This window comes from Bison bison, unplaced genomic scaffold (assembly GCF_000754665.1).
Source record: "Bison bison bison isolate TAMUID 2011002044 unplaced genomic scaffold, Bison_UMD1.0 scf7180017864239, whole genome shotgun sequence".
Classification (NCBI taxonomy): Eukaryota; Metazoa; Chordata; class Mammalia; order Artiodactyla; family Bovidae; genus Bison; species Bison bison.
Genome location: NW_011494811.1, coordinates 3,572,139 through 3,591,250, shown reverse-complemented (window position 1 = coordinate 3,591,250; position 19,112 = coordinate 3,572,139). Strand labels below are relative to the sequence as shown.

Here is a 19,112-nt window from a genome sequence, read left to right as displayed (position 1 = left end):
TGCCTATACTGTTGGTTTCATGAACGACTAACTGGGGTTAGTACTTGACCATAATCATGTGAGGAGCTGGCATTGGAGATTGGATTAAGATTTCGGTCATCCAAGTAATTAAACTACACACAGCTTATTTAATCACATTCCTTTCCAAATCCTTCTTTGTTAAAAGTTTGAAGGTCGGGATGTTTTATTTTCTCTTATTCCTATAAGTCAACCAAGGAATTTTTAGGCTGCATCTGGACTTCTTCCCAGTCCTGGCCCACAGCTAACATATGGGAAATTGGCAAAATGTAGGGTCAAGAGAGAAAGGGGTTCTCAGTAAAGCACCGTGAAAGCTTTCCCCACACTAACACATCCATTTCAGTGCTCCTGTTTTGTGTGGCTGGCAATTGATGTTGTTTGGGTTGTAAAAAAATCATTTTGCCCAAGTTTTTCAGGCAGACACAAGACAGGATTCTTTGAGGTCAGAACTCGAGCAAAGTATTTGGTTCTATTGAAGAAGTTGAAATAAAGGGCACTTTGAATGAGATGCATAGATGAAAATGTTGCTCTGGTCTGAATCACAGAGAAGTGTGTGTTTTGTCAGAGTATTGTGGGAGTACATTGGCGTTTTGGACATAGAAGCAGGTGAGATTAGTGCCACCTTCTTGCAAAGTACAGTAAAACCCCTTCTTCCTTCATTAATATTTTTTCCTTTGAAGATAAAGGAGCTACTTCCAGTATGTGTTAGCATTCCTTTTATCATTAAATTACTGTTTATTGGTATGTGATTTCCTTGTTACTCTAGAATGTGATAGATTCTCCTCATATATAATCCCTGGATTACAGGCTTTGTTTTTAGGATAAGGCTTTGTTGTTATTATTATTTTTTTCTTTCTTGACAAGAATCTGCTTGGGGATAAAACAGATTTCATTCAGCAAATTAAAAATAAATATTTAAATTACTTTTTTCTTCACCTAAAAATTTCAAAGCACTTATAGCTAATATTACGCTCAGGTCAAGCCAAAGGGATAAATATATATATTTTATCTCTGACCTATAGGTAGGAAATTAAAGAGCAGAATAATAAAGGCCTAGTTTCACTTACTAGGTTGCACTTACTAAGTTATCATTAAATGTTTGAAGCTTACTGAATGGTAGGTTTCTTTCTGGTATTAGTTTAGAGCAATGCTTCTCAACCTTTCTATGCCATGATACACAAAAATGCGTACTAATTACTGGAATATTTTTTTCAAAGGACATCTCTAGTGATAACATAATTTAGATAGGAGAACAACTTGAAAAATATTATGTTATATTATTATTGTATGTGTTGGGTGTAAAACTGCCAAAGGGCTCATGCATTAGAGTGCTCATCTGTGACATGGGTAAACAGATAACACATCCTTTACCCCATAGGAGTGTTATGCCAGACATCATGCTAAAGATACAAATGGCTTACAAGGAGCCACAAAGACTAGGATTCCAGCCAGTTCAGGTCTTACTTCAAGACAATTGATTCCTTTACAAATGGTAGACAGTGTCTATGTGTGTATTCCTCCAAGGCATTCTGTGACTAGAGCTGGGCCTTTGACACCAACAGTTTCTCAGTTCTGAAGAACATGTATAGGCCAGAGCATTGCCTAACTCAAATAGTCATCCTTAGTATTCTTGCCTGGGAAATCCCATAGACAGAGGAGCTTGGTGGGCTACAGTCCATGGAGTCACAAAGAGTTGGACATGATTTAGCGACTAAGCAACAACAGTCAAGGAAAGGAGTTTCAGCACCTGTCACCTTAAAATATGTCAAATTTGGGTAGATTCTGAACCATCACCTGCATTTTTAGAGCATTTAGTTTCATGGAGTACAGAGTATTTAGAGCACTCCACCCCATTCATCTTTATTTTGCCTTTGACTAATACTTTGCCCAAACTTGTTTATCCTATAGCATGCTTACAAGTACCTCCATTTGCCTTTGCTCACTGTGCTTTGCAAGTAGCAGCTCATCTGTCCACTGATAGATGAGGCTGTACTGGTAACACTACATTACTATACTGTACTATTAGAGGGGACCAGTTAGAGGAATGATCTTTTTAAAAAAAGTACTCAGCATTAGTAATGGAAGTATCGTCATGTTCATCATCGAGCATTACAACATTTTAGACTCTGCTATAACATTGTGTGTTGATCCTTTAAAAGAATATTTTAGGTTGGACATGAGTTTGAGCAAGCTCTGGGAGTTGGTGATGGACAGGGAAGCCTGGTGTGTTGTAGTCCATGGGGTTGCAGAGTCGGACACGTCTGAGCGACTGAACTGAAATGAACTGATAGGTGATTTACATCATTGTGCTTATTTCTGCTGTGCAGCAAAGTGATTCAGTTATACATACCTGTATTCTTTTTCATATTCTTTTCCATTACGATTTATCACAGGATATTGAAAGTAGCTCCCTGTGCTATACAGTAGGACGTTTAAAATTAATCCATCCTATACATACTACTTTACATCTGCTAATCCCACACTCCCAGTCCTCTCCTCCCGCATCTCTCCTCCCTCTTGGCAACCACAAGTCTCTTCCCCATGTCTGTGAGTCTTTGTTTCATAGATATGCTCACTTGTGTCATATTTTAGATTCTGATATAAGTGATATCATATTGTGTGTGTCTCTGTCTTTCTGGTTTACTTTTCTTCGTGTGATAAGCTCTAGGTCCATCCATTGTTTCATTTTTTTAGACAGCTGAGTAATATTCCATTGTATGTGTGTATCTTCTTTATTCATTCATCTGTTGACAGACTTTTTTTTAATTTTTAAAATTTATTTATTTTAATTGGAGGCTAATTACTTTACAATATTGTAGTGGTTTTTGCCATACATTGACATGAATCAGCCATGGGTGTGCATATGTTCCCCATCCTGAAGCCCCCTCCCACCTGCCTCCCCATCCCATCCCTCAGGGTCATCCCAGTGCACCAGCCCTGAGTGCCCTGTCTCATGCATCGAACCTGGACCAGCGATCTGACAGACACTTAGGTTGTTTGCAGCTCTTGGCTATTGTGAATAGTGCTTCTGTGAACATAGGCGTGCATGTATCTTTTGGAATTATAGTTTTCTCTGGGTATATGCTGAGCAGTGGGATTGCTATGTCATATGGTAACTATTTTCAGTTTTATGAAGCATTATGTTTCCTATAGTGTGTTTTTCAACAATGTCTTTTCTCCACAGCCTCTCTAACATTTATTATTTGTAGACTTTTTAATTATAGTTATTCTGACCAGTGTGAGGTGATACCTCATTGTAGTTTTGATTTGCATTTCTCTAATAATTAGCGATGATGACCATCTTTTCATATGCCTATTGGCTATCTGTATGTCTCTTTAAAGAAGTATCTATTTAGTTCTTCTGTCCATTTTTCAATTAGCTTGTATTTTTGTTATTGAATTGTATGAGCTGTTTTTATCGTATATTTGATCTTTACAACTCTACGAGGTTGCTGGCATCCTTATCCTCATTTTACAAATTAGGAAACTGAAGCAAAGAGAGGCTGAGTAACTTTTCCAAGGGCATGCAGGTCATGAATTTGCAGAGCCTAGAACATTTAACTCCAGAGTCCCTGGCCTTGTGCACTATTTCTTCTTTACGTAGATGGGAGTGGGGAGAGATACCTTAGGGAGCAGATGCAGAGAATAATAGATAATCACAGTGGTGGGGTGAGCCCTTATGCTGAGTTACATACTTCAAGAGGTAAGGAAAAGATGGGGAAATGTGGAAAGACAAAAGCGTTTTTTTTTCTAGATGAGAGCAGCCATGTGGCCATCATGGTGAAGTTGGATCCTGTCTGGTGTCTACTGTGAGCATTCCTGTCCATATACATTGGGAACACTAAGATGGGGAAGTGGCAAGACAAGCCAGCATCACCTCCATGAGGCTGATGAGGAAAGGGAGGCAAACAGTAGAAGCATGGAGTGTCTTGTATTTAGGTGAGCACACAGCCTAATGTGAAAACTCACTTATTATTACATCAACATTTGGATGCTCTTTGAAAGGCTTCTGGGAGGGTTATGAGAATGATTTGAGGGTGGGTTTTGGTCTTGACCCTGTGCCACAGCAAACAAAATGAAACTCTCCTTGAGCTCAAGGTAATCAAGATGAAAGTGTGTTTACATAGATGAGCAGTGGGATTTATCCTGCAACTCTGGAAGGTAATCCCAGGGTTCAGCGCTCCATGAATACCATGCCGTGTTCCTAAGCTGGTAAATTACTGTGAGCTTTTATGAGAATGGATTGTGGGAAGCATCTAGATGAAATTCAGCCTGTTTCACCTCAAGTCCAGGGCCCACTAATGCACTCCAGGTGTGCAGGCTGCCCAGGCTTTCTGCCTTGGAAGCCTCAAAGAAGAACTTTCATCCCACAAGGGAAGCTTTGAAGAATACCAAGGGCCTTTCTATCTCTCCTTGTTTTTTTGTATTCTGTCTGCCCACATTTGGTAATTGGAGATATTTGTGGTGTTAAAGCCGGACTTGTTCCTTCTCAGCCTGCCCCTCCAACAGTGAAATTTTAAGCCTGTGGCTTCAATTGTGCACAGCAGTGATTTCTCTGCAGTGTCCCTCAGATGTAAAAGGAGAACGGCTGAAATTCTAGAAAGGGGGATATAGGAAATCACCAAACAACAATTTTCCACGTCTATAGATCCTTTCATCTGAGGGCAAAAGAAGCTGGAAAGGGTCCCTCCAAGAGGACTGGCGGGGGTTGGGGGCACAATTTAAAACTCCCTGGTTATGGGCTAAGGAACTAAGATCAAAGGACTCTGTCCTCAGAATTACACAGTGAGTCACTGGAAAAACTCTGAGTAAAAGTCAGGCATCCTGTTCTCCAATCTTATATGGCTAATAAGTACAATTGACTTTAAACAGTACGTTTATTTTTTTCATTTAGATCCAATACCTTCCTAAAGAATATAATTATATGTGCATTATGGATGAAGAATTTCAAGCCCTGGGGCAGTCTGAGGGATTTTGCTGTGATGATACAGTAGTTGAAGGGAAAAGGGACTTGAGAAGCCGTGTGTCTATTGTGTGGTCCCTGTGCTCTCCTGGGTTGTTGGCCCCCCTTACAAACCACTGCCATTATTCAGGCCATCTTGTGGCTTCCATTTAGAAGTTCTCCTTTAGGAGAGATTTTTCCAAAGCTAAATTAACAGCTATGAACTGTACTGGGTAAGTCTGTGATTTCCTTTTTCCAGTTTTGACTGCTGTAAGCATTTCAGTCTGGTGCCCACTAGTTCAGATTAGCATGTCGGTTTTAACTTTATCTCCAAATGCACTGCTTTCACATAGTATAACAAATGTGTTTGTAGATTTGAGGGCAGCAGAGTTGGCTTGAACAGGGACTGTATAAGTTCTGTAAATATTTTAATATCCCATTTAATTTGGATTCTTTTTTCATAGGTCCTTCTTTTTAAAAATATTTTTGGCCTCACCATGTGGCATGTGGGGTCTTAGTTCCCTGACCAGGGATTGAACCCGAGCCCCGTGCACTGGAAGCACAGTCTGAATCGCTGGACTACCAGGGAAGTCCTCACATGTCCTCTCGATGTATGTCAGTTTCTGATGATGGGTGATCTGGCTTCAAGGTCAGGTGCCTTGAAGTGCAGGTGGCTAATATGTGCATGTGCCCACATGAAATGTTCATGTGGTAAAACTGAGCCAGAGCTGTTAATCTTCTCACTACCTGCCAGAAGCTGGAAGAAAACATCCACTACAGAGATGAGTTCTAAGTATCTTCCCCAAGCATGTTCTAAGAGACCACCTCCTGGGGAAAATGTTGAGGGCTTTGCCTCTTTGTTTCTTGGAGATTTGTTTCTTGGAGTTAAAGAGCATTGGCTCTCTGACTGTACCTAGGTTGGTGAAACACAGGGCTGTCATCTTTGGGGTCATCCAGGAAGTGTATTAGAGTCAGAGAGACTTTTGCAAATCCCTTGAGACGCATACAGATATATAAAGGTAGCAAGGACATAATGCAAAGAGCATGAACTTTGCAGTGAGACAAATTAGGGCTTAATGCAGGCCGCACCACTTCCTGGATATGTAACTTTCAGTTAATTACTTAATTGCTATCATCTTGATTTCTTCTTTCATGAAAATGAGAATAATAATAAGTACCAGCCAGATTTGTTGTGAGACTTAACCAAGAATAAATATGTGAAAGTTTCTAGGACATGGTAGAGTTTCTCTAAATATTAGTTTTATTTCACCTCTGTCATAGCCCCCTTCTCACTCTATCCTCATATGACCGGCAAGAAGAAAAGAAAGCTCTTGTGTTTCTTCCTGTAAGGGCGCTAATCCCATCATGAGAGTTCTACTCTCATGACCTAATTACCTCCCAAAGGCCCCATCTCCAAACACTATCACATTGGGAATTAGAGTTTCATTATGTGAATTTTGGGGGGACACATATATGTCCCCTCCAATTCATACCACTTTCCCTTTCTCCCTTTTGCATATCTGATTTGAAAAATCTATATGCTATCAGTTCAATTCAGTTAAGTCGCTCAGTTGTGTCCAGCTCTTTGCAACCCCTTGGACTGCAGCACACCAGGCTTCCCTGTTCATCACCAACTCCTGGAGCTTGCTCAAATTCATGTCCATCAAGTCGTTGATGCCATCCAACCATCTCATCCTCTGACATTCTCTTCTCCTCCTGCCTTCAATCTTTCCCAGCATCAGGGTCTTTTCAGATGAGTCAGTTCTTTGCATTAGATGGCCAAAGTACTGGAGTTTCAGCTTTAGCATCAGTCCTTCCAGGAATATTCAATATTCAATGAATACTGATTTCCTTTAGGCTGGACTGGTTGGATCTCCTTGTAGTCCAGGGGAATCTCAAGAGTGTTCTCCACACACCAGTTCAAAAGCATCAGTTCTTCAGTGGTCAGCTTTGTTTATGGTCCAGTCGTCACATCCATACATGACTACTAGAAAAACCATAGCTTTGACTAGATGGACCTTTGTTGGCAAAGTAATGTCTCTGCTTTTTAATATGCTGTCTAGGTTGGTCATAGCTTTTTTTCCAAGGAGCAAGGCTACAGTCACCACCTGCAGTGATTTTGGAGCCCAGGAAAATAAAGTCTCTCACTGTTTCCATTGTTTCCCCATCTATTTGCCAAGTGATGGGACTGGATGCCATGATCTTTGTTTTTTGAACGTTGATTTTTAAGCCAGCTTTTTCACTCTCCTCTTTCACTTTCATCAAGAGGCTCCTCAGTTCCTCTTCACTTTCTCCCATAAGGGTGGTATTATCGGCATATTTGAGGTTATTGATATTTTTCCTGGAAATCTTGATCCCCCAGCTTGAGCTTCATTCAGCCCATCATTTCACATTGTACTCTGCACATATATTAAATAAGCAGGGTGACAATATACAGCCTTAACGTACTCCTTTCCCAATTTTGAACCAGTCAATTGTTCCATGTCCAGTTCTAATTGTTGCTTCTTGACCTGCATACAGATTTCTCAGGAGGCAGATAAAGTGGTCTGATATTCCCATCTCTTGAAGAATTTTCTACAGAGTATTGTGATCCACACAGTCAAAGGCTTTGGTGTAGTAAATAAACAGAAGTAGATGTTTTTCTTGAACTCTCTTGCCTTTTCTATGATCCAACAATTGTTGGCAACTTGATCTCTGGTTCCTCTGCCTTTTCTAAATCCAGCTTGAACATCTGGGAGCCCTTGGTTCACGTACTGTTGAAGCCTAACTTGGAGAATTTTGAGCATTACTTTGCTAGCGTGTGAGATGAGTGCAATTGTGTAGTAGTTTGAACATTTTTTGTCATTGCCTTTATTTGGGTTTGGAATGAAAACTGACCTTTTCTAGTCCTGTGGCCACTGCTGGGTTTTCTAAATTTGCTGACATATTGAGTGCCACACCTTCACAGCATCATCTTTTAGGATTTGAAATAGCTCAACTGGAATTCCATCACCTCTACTAGATTTGTTTGTAGTGATGCTTCCTAAGGCCCACTTGACTTCGCATTCCAAGATATCTGGCTCTAGTTGAGTGATCACACCATCGTGATTATCTGGGTCATGAAGATCTTTTTTGTATAGTTCTGTGTGTTCTTGCCACGTCTTCTTAATATCTTCTGCTTTTGTTAGGTCCATGCTGTTTCTGTCCTTTACTGTGCCCATCTAGCATGAAATGTTCCCTTGGTATCTCTAATTCTCTTGAAGAGATCTCTAGTCTTTCCCACTCTATTGTTTTCCTCTGTTTCTTTGCATTGATCACTGAGGAAGGCTTTCTTATCTCTCCTTGTTCTTCTTTGGAACTCTGCATTCAGATGGGTATATTTTTCCCTTTCTCCTTTGCCTTTAGCTTCTTTTCTTTTCTCAGCTATTTGTAAGGCCTCCTCAGACAACCATTTTGCCTTTTTGCATTTCTTTTCTATATGCTATAATTGATTTTAATTATGCTTTTCTCACCATAAAATGCGATCAAAGTCTTCTAAAAACTTGATTGGACATTTGGATTTCATTGCATCTTTTCATGATTTGCTTATAACATGTGTATGATTCTATCATTTGACTTTCTTAACCTATGTGAAATTCAGAGTATAAATTCACTGACAAGAAAGCATTCAATGTGCGGTTAGCATTTTCCTGTCAAAGTCTGGTCACAGTTAATGGCCCTAGATTAAGGAAGAGAGGCTTATCCGCGACTCGGTCAGGGTCTGGCCTTGCGCACTGGGCCTATTGGATTTGTCAGCTAGCACTAGTTGTTTTCATGCATAAACTCTTAAATCTCAATGACTCAGTGAATTCAAATTTATTTCCTGCTCCCATCAAATTTAATTAGATGTTCTTAGTTGGTGGAAAGCTCTTCTCCAAGCAGAAATTCCTTCCACTTTGTAGCTCAGTCATTTTCAACAAGTGACATCCAAGGTCACTTTGGAAGAAGAAAGCACATGAAGATTTGTAAATGGGAGGTTTTTAGAGGTCAACCCTGGAAGTGTCTCAGATCAGTCCCATCCATATTCCATTGGCTTGGACTTACACGGCCGTAGTGAACATAAGGACAACTAGAAAGTGTGACATAGCTATGTGTCCAGGTAGAAGAGGAAATAGGTTCTGTGCACAATCAGCCATCTCTGACATATGTATTTGTTGATTCAACCTCATCCTTCTGGACTTGTTTGTCTTTCCTCAGTTGACCGCTGTTCCAACTTATGACATCAGTTTGTAATTTTGACTCTAACTTTATTAACACCTTATTTAAGAGATTTTGACTTACTTAATTTGTCCTCATCTTATATCCTTTTGACTCTGATTCTTGCCCCTGCCCTCTGGCCTTTTTTCATTCAGAGAAGATTGGAATTGTTTCAGAGTTAAAGAGAATTTTAGAGATCATTGAGTTCAAGAATTGTTTTCTGTGCTTCCCTGGCGGTCCAGTGGTTGGTACTCCCTGCTTCCACTGCAGGGGACACGGGTTCGATCCCCGGTCAGGGAACTAAGATCTTGACTGCCATGCAGTGTGGCCAAAAACAATAAATAAATAAAAAGAATTGTATGTTATACTAGAGGTGTCTATTTCCAAAGACCATTGGTAAGTTTACATAGTACATGGAAACAAAATATGAACGTATCAGAATCTTTTTCTGCAGCTTTCCTCTTTTCTTAAATATTTATTTTATTTATTTATTTGGCTGTGTCGGGTCTTAGTTACAGTTTATGGGATCTAGTTCCTTGACCAGGAATCAAACTCAGGCCGCCTGCTCTGGGAGCACAGAGTCTTAGCCACTGGACCCCCAGGGAAGTCCCTGAAGCTTTCTTCTTTATAATGCTTGGGCATTGTGAAAGGAGCTTCCTGGTGTGATGGAACGTGTTCATGAATTTCAGCCCTAGTTTTGATGTTGATTAGTCATGTGAAAATTTTCTCATTTTAAAATGGGCTTAATAGGAAATGACAACCCACTCCAGTACTCTTGCCTGGAAAATCCCACGGATAGAGGAGCGTGGTAGGCTACAGTCCATGGGGTCGCAAAGAGTCAGACATGACTCAGCAACTAACACAATGCTTAACAGAATGTAGAGAAGAATTATTAGACACAAGGAGTAACAGTGTTATTTATGTCTGGTGGTAAGACTGTGAATGATTCTTTGGCTTGGTTCTGTTTTGTTTTGTTTTTCACTTTTTTTCCTCCAGATTTTATGCACTGGGAATGCATTCCTTTTCTCTTTACTGCCCTTTCCCAGCTGAGTATCTCTTCAAATGTAAAAATCATGAAGAGCAAAAAGATGGAGATAAGTTCTAGCTCTAACTATCTCATAGAGTTAGGAGAATCACATGAAATAAGATGTAAGAGTACACTTTGAAAAATGAAGGCTAACTATATAATAAGGTTATTGCTGACAGGTTAGACTTGGCCTTAAAGATTCAGAATTTCTATGCAGGGGAAGTGGAACACATGAAGACATATTTTTTTTAAATTACTGGTTTACTTGGCTGCTGCCAAGTCTTAGTTGGGGCACACGGATCTTTAGTTGCAACCTGCTATGACTATAAGACATCTTGTTGTTGTGTTAGTCACTTAGTCGTGTCTGACTCTTTGTGACCCCATGGACTGTACTCTACCAGACTCCTCTGTCTATGGGATTCTCCAGGCAAGAATGCTGGAGTGGGTTGCCATTCCCTTCTCCTGGAGATCTTCCCGACCCAGGGATCAAACCCGGGTCTCCTGCATTGCAGGTGGACTCTTTACCGTCTGAGCCACCTGGGAAGCTAATGATGCATCTTGAATATCTTCAATTCACCACTTCAGTTTATTGCTCCTCCAAGAGGAGGAGATTTGGCAGACCCAGCATGAATATTTGTTTCTCACAAAGACAAAAGCTAAAGATCATTTGCTGCTCATACAGACTAACAGTAAAATATTCAGTATTAAAATAATCACTGCTCATACAGACTAACAGTAAAATATTCAGTATTAAAATAATCACTTGAACGTCCACATTTGGGGGGGAAAAATGACCTTAGGAAGGAATTACACTGTTTTCCTGAAGAAAGTGAGGAGATAAATAAGGATTGTCTGCTAATCTAGAAACCCTGCCTTTGATATGTTATGTTGGCCACATAGAAATGGGGCAGACCTGCTTGTTAGTGGTGACTGTCACATGGAAGGGCTTTAGTTCACTTATCTGGCTTCCCACAACCTTTGTGATTATAGGCCACTGTCGAAAGGTTTTATTTAAATCAAATTGATCCTTCAGTGGTTTTTCTGCTTGTAAAAGTAGTACATACTCATAAAATTCAGACTTTTAAGAACTGTATTATGGGGAAAAAGAACTAGTCCCCCATTATCTTAGACTTAACTACTGATAGCAAGTTTGTGTATAGTCCTTTACATTTCTTCAATGCATATATGAATGCATTTACTATGAATTTTCTGAACAAAAATGTGTTTCTATGTTACATACTGTTTTGCACATTTTTTTCCTCATGTTACATCATTACATCTTGAACATATTTCATAGGAGGATTTTTGATACCCGTTTCCCTACTTTTCTCATTTTCTTTCACAGACCCTTAGACCCTGATCTGGATGGTAAATAACTTACAGTGTGAAAAACAAGAGAGCCGGAGAGTGATTCAAAAAATAAGGCAAAACCTTTTTTAAAGTCAGAGCTTTTTCAGTTTGGCCATGGCCCTACATTCTTATTGGCCAACCTATTACTTGTGACTGTTGTATTGATAGTATGAGTCATGAATTAATGACTTCAGAAAAGTAATTTTTTCCCCCCATCCTGGCATTCTTTCCAGCACAGGGCTTGTGAAAACTAATTGGATTTAAGGGTGATGTTGATCTGCCCTGGAAAGATGGAATGAGTTATCCACTGAGAAATACATCTGATCCAGCCACTCTCCAAAAACATCTCTCAATTTCTCTTCTACAGAATAGAATCCAAACTCATTAGTTTCATAGGTCAGATTTTCTTGGCTCATCTCTCCAGTTTCAACTCCCAGCATCCCATTTCATGTACACATGCTTCACAAACTGCCTTTCTTGCTGACTCTTACCTTTGTGTTTTTGCATTGACTTACCCTTTGTGAAGATGCATTTTGCTAGCTTTGCTTGGTGGAGGGCTTCCCTGGTGGCTCAGAGGTTAAAGCATCTGCCTGCAATGCGGGAGACCTGGGTTCGATCCCTGGGTTGGGAAGATCCCCTGGAGAAGGAAATGGCAACCCACTTCAGTATTCTTGCCTGGAAAATCCCATGGACAGAGGAGCCTGGTGGGCTATACTCCACGGGGTAGCAAAGAGTCGGACACGACTGAGCGACTTCACTTGCTGAGTGGAGTTTGTATGCTCATCAGCTCTTTGGTGAGATTTTGCTGGACTCCGTAGGCAGAGTAAAGAACTCCTCTCTCTTCTCCATGCTGGTTCTATTTCGGTGGTTCTGATGCTAGAGTGAAACTTACCTCACCAGTCTGAATTCATACCTGAACTGTAAGCCTTTAGAATTTAAGAACCATATTTTATTCATCCTTTCTCTCCAGAGATACTCAATAAGTGCTTCAGTGAAATTAGTAACACTTATAATTTCCTCAGTCCATCTAGTGTTGATTTCTCTATGGGAAGGGGACAATAAAGGTTTTGTTTTGTTTGTTTGTTTGTTTTTTAGGACTGTGACCAAGTATATTTGTTTACTTCCTTGCCACTAGCCTCAAAAGTGAAGAGATATAACTCAGTACGAATTTCCTTAGTAGGAGTTATGGATTGTCAGTAGCAATTATGGATCCATGAACAAAAACAAATGTTATCCATTTATCTATCCACTTGATGAGGCTTCCTTGATGGTTCAGTTGGTAAAGAATCCATCTGCAATGCGGGAGATCCTGGTTTGATTCCTGGGTCAGGAAGCTACCCTGGAGAAGGGATAGGCTACCCACTCCAATGTTTTGGGGCTTCCCTTGTGGCTCTGCTGGTAAAGAATCCACCTGCAATGCAGGAGACCTGGGTTCGATCCCTGGATTGAGAAAGAGAAGAGAAAGGCTACCCACTGGAGAAGAGAAAGGCTACCCACTCCAGTATTCTGGCCTGGAGAATTCCATGGTTAGTCCATGGGGTCGCAAAGAGTTGGACACGACTGAGCGACTTTCACTCACTCACTCACCCATTTGATAAAGTTTTACTGGAACATATAAATCTTAAGACTTGAGGTATTAGCAGAGAGACATGGTTAGGATCAAACTGCCTTCCCCTTATTATTTATTCCTTGTAGTAAAAAGCAACTGTGCCTTCCCTTTTAAATTCCTAAATCTAGATTTTGACTGCTTAAGAAATTGGAAATGGATGTTTAATTTCAAAATTGCTTATCCCACTAAGAGTTGCCAACATAGTAAAGGAGATAGTACTTATGTATGTTTTTTTAAGCTAAATATCAGAAAACTTGCTCAGAGTAATTTGACTTAACAAAAGGGTTAGTAATCTTCCTTGAAAAATGATCCTGAAATCAATTCCTTTAATTTACACTAGGCTCTCCAAGGAAATAAACACACTTTCCTATTTAAAATGAGGCTGGCCCAGATACCTTTTCTGAGCTAGAAAAATCCAGGCTGAAATAGTACTTTACATTGATTCCTTTTATAAACTCTTCTTTGGGACTTCCCTGGTGGCTCAGATAGTAAATAGTCCGCCTGCAATGCAGGAGACTCAGGTTTGATTCTTCCTGAGTCAGGAAGATCCCCTGTAGAAGGGAACAGCTACCCACTCAAGTATTCTTATCTACAGAATTCCATGGACAGAGAAGCCTGGCTATAGCGCATGGTGTTGCAAAGAGTCGGGCATGACTGAGTGACAAACTCTTTCACTCTGAAAAGTATATCTAGAAATAGCTAAACAATAGAACCAAATGGGCATGTTTTTTTCTGTCCTTATGAACTCAGATACCTTTTTCCCTTTTCAGTCTTAGTTTTATTATACAACTGCCCTTCTTCCATTAATTAACTAAGCAATCAATCACCTCATTCATTCACGTTGTCATTGTTGATGCCTCTTTGATGTGCAAGACACTCTAGATTTGGGAACACAAAGGTACCAAGTTCAGGTTAGACTTTTATCTCATCTCTCTATTCTTAAAAAATTAGTTTTTACTCCCTGTGACTGACTGCTCAATTTAATGAGTGTCCCTTTAGGATCTGTTCTGTGCTCAGAACTGTTCAAAACCCTAATCCATAATCTTTCTAGAAGCTAGCAATTTATCCCATAAATTTAAATGACTAATAAATTTGAAGTTCTTTCTGTGGTTAATGTCATATGTTTCTTTTTTTAATTTATTTTTTATTGAAGTATAGTTGATTTACAATGTAGAGTTAGCATAAGTTATACAGCAAAGTGATTCAGTTATATATGTATATATTCTTTTTCAGCTTCTTTCCCCATATAGGTTATTGCAAAATACTGAGTATAGTTCCGTGTGCTACACACTAGGTCCTTGTTGTTCACCTACAGGAGTGTGTATATGTTACTCTCAAATGCCTAAGTTATCCCCCCCTCTGCTTTTCCCTTCAGTAACCAGAAGTTTGTTTTTCATGTCTGTGAGTTTCTGTTTTATAAATATATTGTGTATATTTGTATCATATATTTCCTTAGTAATAATGAAATGGAAGATTTATGGAAACTCTTATTTCCTGTGAAATATATATCTCCTTAGTTCTCAATATTGATTATCCAAATGCTTTTAGTTAATGCTCTATTACTGTAGGCTTTTTGAAATATGCTGAAAGAATGTATCTGTGTTAGACAAATGTTACTGTTCATTTTTAGACGGACTGAGTGGTTTTGTTAGCAGAGTTGGAAACAGAAATGTGATTGCTTAAATCTTAAATTGTGTTAAGATGTGAACTGGTGATAAACAGACAAAAATTAATCATATGTGCCATGATTATGGTTTTATAGAGGTCATAGATCTGCTTTATGGAAACTGGAGTTTCTGTGTAACAGTTTGAAATTATTGCATAATCAGGCCACTTAATAGGACAACCCAATAAAAGGTAATTTGAGGTCTATGTTAAGAAACTGAAAACTAAGTGATATGACTACTTACCAGGTGAAATGAGAAAAGTCAGTCTCTCCTTTAGTTTCATCTGTTGTGGGCAGGGGAAAAACAGTTCTTAGAATCAGGTCTTAGCTTATCTAAGACTGAGAAGACACTGGCAGCTTCTCAGTGTATACCTTCTAGGGAAGCAGATAATGAAAGACCCTTTCTTCCTTGTCTTGTATGATCTCTCTTTTAAAGCCCAGGTCTTATTTAAGCATAGATTCTCATACTCAGAAAAACTCAGACTGTTTTGGTCTTAACCTATAAATCAAGAGGTAAAGCCTTTTCCTGCTCTCCTGAAGAGTTCTGCCCTCAGTAAAGGGCAGAGAAAGAGTTTATGTCATAAATCACTCAGGAGTTGTTTACCATGTTAATCTAGAGGGCACTTGCCCATGGCAGGCAGTAAAGTTACCTTGGTTGTTTAAAAATAACCTGAGTGGTTTATTCAGACTGTTCACAAATGTTTGGACATTATTCAGGGGCTGTCTTAGACTGACCAATTACCTTTATTTTTCACTGCTCTTCTTAGATTCACCCTTACACCATCCAATCACATTGAGTGGAGCAGGGGTTCCTGAAATTGCAACATTACTGACTTTCCAACCATGTGATATAGCGTCTCAGACCCTGAGTTAAATTTCAACCCAGGCATCTCTCTTCAATTCGGGTCACCTACAGGCCAGACAAAAATCAAGGTCATGTTGAACCAATGTAAGGAGTTTTTTGTTGGTTGCAATAACTATAATGTTATTCACTGTTTGAAATACTATGCCATGGTTAATCATAAGTTGCTGCTGTTGTTGCCTTTTATTTATGAGCCCTTAATCAAGAGGATGCAGCAAGGGCCACTGTTTGAAAGGAGCCTTTCATGAGGTCTTCCTTTTGGATCTCCTTCATCTTTCATTGTGAAAAGAGGACTTCATGTGACTTTCAAAAGTTATTGAATATTGTGTATTGGCCTCTTGGAGAACAGATTTTACTCTTCTGAATTGAAATGATCGTGTTATAAACTTTATGTTTCAGCTGATAACCAATAGAACACTAAGCCAGTACTCTTCAGACTATTCCTTTCAGTTGGTCCCAAACTTGATTAATTCTTATATGTCAGTCACTATCACTAAAAGTTATATATTGGTTCTCTGAAAGCACATTTTGCTATCTAGAATTCAAGTTGTCTGTTTTTAACCATATGTTTCTGCTGATGTTAATGTAAACAGTCAGACCAGATCCCTCCAGGCAGCCCTTTTTACTGCCCCTCCTCCCCCACTCCTTCAGACTAATGGTTGAGACCTTAAATGTCAGTCTCTCTCTTTTTTTAAGCTTTTATATCCTATTTTATGAGAATTCATCTTGTGAGTTACCCTTGTTAAAAGAGGGGGTGATATCCAGGAATTAGAATAGGATCATTTTGTGAATGAATTTTGGAATTGATCATGCATGTGAATGAATATTTTTAAACCTAAGAATTGAGTAAGAGGTTATGCTCTCAGACTTGTTGATTTGTCAACTTCATCCTAAATTGAATTTGGATAAAACTAAAGCTTGGGTAGCTGCTTTTTCTTTGAGGCACTCAAAATGTTTCCAAAGTTTAAAATCAAATTTATTTTTTACTGATAGCTTTTTTGTGGATAGTGATATGAAATGATATGAAATGAAATGAAATGATAGCTCATTTCATTTACATGAGCTTTTAACTCTTCAGTTGATCCCTTGTGAGCCCTCCCCACGGGCCACACTAATTTCATGTGGTTCCCTAAGTATAGCACACACTCCTGTGTGGCTTGGATTTTGCTGTTACTGTTACCAACCTGAGTTCTTGGCCTCCTTAATCAATAGAAATAGATAAGAGGCTAGACAGGAAATTCAGGCAAAGCATTATCAGGGTTCCTGTTGTAGCAGGAAGGAGTGAGCACAAGTAACAGGTTCCCTTGCTTGCTCACTCCCTGAGGTGGGACAAGCTGGTTCCTTTTGTGAAGTGAGGGTAGCGGTGGGTTCAGCTGTTGGGCCTGAGGGTGGCTTAGGTGTTTTGCCCATCCTTTTGGTGGTATTGTGTGCAGGGAACATACATAGTACCCTGTTTTTGCTCCTTCCTCTTAAGAAGTGGCAATTGGGTTTTTGGTCTTTTTGTATCTTGTTGTCCATAATTTGTCCCAACTGCTCATGCATGTGGTTATTATTAGTCCCTTATTTCTTTTGTTTTGTTGCTTGAGGAGACATTTGTCCAGGATCAAGCATGCTAGCAAAGGGTCCCAGGTCTCGGTCCCAGCCTGTCTCATTACTTCAGGCTGGTGTTCCACAGTACTTGACATCCTTGGAGGTAAGGCTGAAGTACTCCTTCCATCAATACCTTCTGCCTCTGCTTACCACCTGGACTTAAATGCTGCTCACTGAACCATTTTATTTGGCCTGTTACTGAAGCACTTATTTATCTCTACCTTGTGTTTTAATTGATTTTGTGCACATTTTACTCCTCTATGAGAGGCAGACTTATTGAGGAGCGGGACTCTATCTTCATGCAGCATCCAAATGATTGACTTGATACAAAGCTGTGTGCATCTGTCGTTTTTCCATTAACATAAGGAAACTTTTCTCATAACATTTCTCAGAACTGCTGTGAGGAAGGGCTAAGAGATGGAGAGGAAAACTCTTGATCAAATTCAGAAGTCTCTTTACAATAGTGTTGATCTGAAAAGGAACACCTCAAGTTTTCAGTGACAGAGTGTGACATAACAGCTTTGCATTTTTTCTAAGATACCCAAAGATCAAGATGGATAGTTGGCCAGAACAAGAGGTGATACCTGCCTCCAATCTGTTTGACCAAGTCAGGTTGAGACAAGAATGCTGGAGAATGAGCTTCTCCGACTGAACATGCTTGTTTAGGCCTCCTTCAAGCTTCTTACCCCTGGGCTTCCTCTCTCCTGGTACCCACATTTTCAATGCTCTTTTTACGTAGAATGGCATGTTAGCTGTAAGAGATAATAGGGATCATATTCATTGTGCCAACAATAGTCTATCTTAATGTGATCACACGCACTAGACAGATTATTACAGGAACTTGGGGTAAATAGCGTGGGACATTAAAACAAACAAGCCAAGAGGGCTGTCTGGGACCAAAGGAACAGAGTTACTGGATTTGTTTAAAGAATTAAGCTTATGAGCTACACTTTCCCCCTTTGCAACACAGATAAAAATCTTTACTTGAGGGACATTTCAACATCACAGCTGCAAGTGTAGCTTACAATGGAAAATGTTTTTCATTTTGGAAAGAGGCAATTGCTATTTTGTAATGGAAGACATGCTATTTTGCATGCATAGACAATACAGTTTGATGAAGGAAGCAGAGTCTAGTGTATCAACCTCTAAGTCAGGAGATCAACATTTTCATCTTACTAGTCCTTCAGTCAAGAAATCTTAAGTGTCTCCTCTGTTTGGAACTGCTAATATCATGGACAATATAGTAAAAGTAGAAGACATTATGTCTTCCCCAGGAGGGAGAGGAAATGTAATAGGCAGCTCATATGTACCCAGGTCAACAAAGTATGTTAGTTCAGCTGGGTCTTATCAAAGTGTCACATGACTAACTACGACCAGAAGGCAAGGAGTGGATTGCTGTGGATTTTACTGCTAGGTGGCTTTAGATTCTTGGATCTTCTCCATGACTCATAACTTCCATTTAAACTAAAGATTATACCCACTGTCTACCAAGTAATGGAAGTAATCAAAGTAATGTTGAGGCTGTGAATTTAGAACCTGAGTCTCTTGCACTTTGGTACACAGAAAGAGGAAATATGACAGTGTGGTAGAAGAGACTCTTGAAGATTGATGAGATTCATGTTGATGTATGGCAAAACCAATACAATATTGTAAAGTAATTCAGTTCAGTTCAGTCGCTCAGTCATGTCCGACTCTTTGCGACCCCATGAATCTCAGCACGCCAGGCCTCCCTGTCCATCACCAACTCCCGGAGTTCACTCAGATTCACGTCCATCGAGTCAGTGATGCCATCCAGCCATCTCATCCTCTGTTGTCCCCTTCTCCTCCTGCCCC

General features: G+C 39.7%; 1 protein-coding gene and 1 long non-coding RNA gene across 3 annotated transcripts in view; one reads left to right on the top strand and one right to left on the bottom strand.

Moving 5' to 3' along the window:
* Positions 1 to 16,332, bottom strand: part of LOC104993447 — a 162,687-nt gene extending 146,355 nt beyond the window's left edge. Inside the window, exons 1-2 of the long non-coding RNA XR_825823.1 lie at positions 15,072 to 16,332; positions 12,068 to 12,189 (exon numbers count right to left, since the gene is read on the bottom strand). This is a non-coding gene — a long non-coding RNA (uncharacterized LOC104993447). The remainder of the gene's footprint in view (positions 1 to 12,067; positions 12,190 to 15,071) is intronic.
* The window catches only part of RAD51B (RAD51 paralog B), a 627,537-nt gene that overhangs the window by 322,513 nt on the left and 285,912 nt on the right, over positions 1 to 19,112 (top strand). The gene's annotated exons all lie outside the window — the stretch shown is intronic.